Below are 1,432 nucleotides of genomic sequence, written 5' to 3' on the forward strand. Positions count from 1 at the left end.
TATTTCCACTTTCATTGCATGTTTTCTGATTGTATAGAGACTTTTCCATGCAGGAAGGCTGATGCTATCATAGGAACTAAAAGGTTATAAGAAAATGTATTTCCCTTATAGGGCGTGTCTGGAGAAATCTTCAGTGATAGAAGTACTTATTTCAATGGATAAGTTGTAAAACAGTTAAATAAAGCATTACAAACACAATGGCATTAGGCAAGCTAGGCAAATAGATTGCATCAGTCACAAGTATTACTGTTGGCTTTGATGGAGACAGTAAGATCTATCCCCAGTAGAAAACACAGATTGATTCCATATGAAACAGTTACTGGAAGGTTATGATTCTAACAATAGAACCCCGTGTATCTTCTGCTCTTATAAACTCTGACATGACTCAATACTGCAAGGCTTTCGTGCATACATCAAAGAATATTCTCATCAAGTAAAAGAAGCCCTGCATGACCCACTAACTGAGGACAACCAGACCTTTCACTATTCAAATCCAGGGATTGTATCTTTTGAAAATGATGCCAGAGAAAGACTACCCTTAAGCCACATTTAAAAAGTCCACACCAAATTCATCTCTGCAGTAAAACTTCAGGACCTCAAAGCTATGTCCACATCTTTTAGCTCAAAAGGGCCCCTCCATACTCTGAAGACTATACACCCATTGAACACCTCAAGGTAAAAGTGATCTGGGAAGTTTCTCCTCAGAAGCACATTATATCCTAGAAATAAACAGCTCTCCCAAGCTCACAGATCAAGATTTCTTTCTTCTGTCACCATGCAGCCTTTTTCCTCTTACTTCTTTTCCTTGTGTTTCTTTTCTGTTTATACATGACAAAATAATGCGATAGTTTAAATTTCACGATCAATAACTTCTGCAGAAAATCTCACTGAATGTTGAATATGTCATGTTATACTTAAATCTTTGCATGATCCTAGAGATTCCCTGGTTATCTCTGTAACACATTTCACCAATATTCCAAGTGCAGTATCTAGTCCTTTCTATAAGGTTAGGTTTTTAAATTCATGTATTCAGATTCCTTGTTTAAATTTAACAATAGGCAAAATTGTAGGGATGGTTTTACAGTTAAATTATGCCAAAAATGAATAAGAAAACCTATAGAAAGATACTCAACCATTTGTAGACAAATTTATAACCCTAGTCTCTTAGTTGTCAGTAGTCTCCAACCACGGAATGATTTCAATAATGAAGTATTAAACAGATATTACAAGTGCCTTCCTGCTAATGACCCCTAATGCATAAGGCATCTCACAGAGAACTGTCTGTTGTGCCTCCTTCAGGATAGATTTTTATCTGTAGGAGATTTAATGATCAACCATGCATGTGGGGAATTCCATGTCTTAAGTGGAAAAGAAGGGGCCAGTGTGGATTAGGGATTCTAACAATATCATTGTCAACTCCATAACCAATTGC

This window comes from Mandrillus leucophaeus, unplaced genomic scaffold (genome assembly GCF_000951045.1).
Source record: "Mandrillus leucophaeus isolate KB7577 unplaced genomic scaffold, Mleu.le_1.0 Scaffold1027, whole genome shotgun sequence".
Taxonomy (NCBI): Eukaryota; Metazoa; Chordata; class Mammalia; order Primates; family Cercopithecidae; genus Mandrillus; species Mandrillus leucophaeus.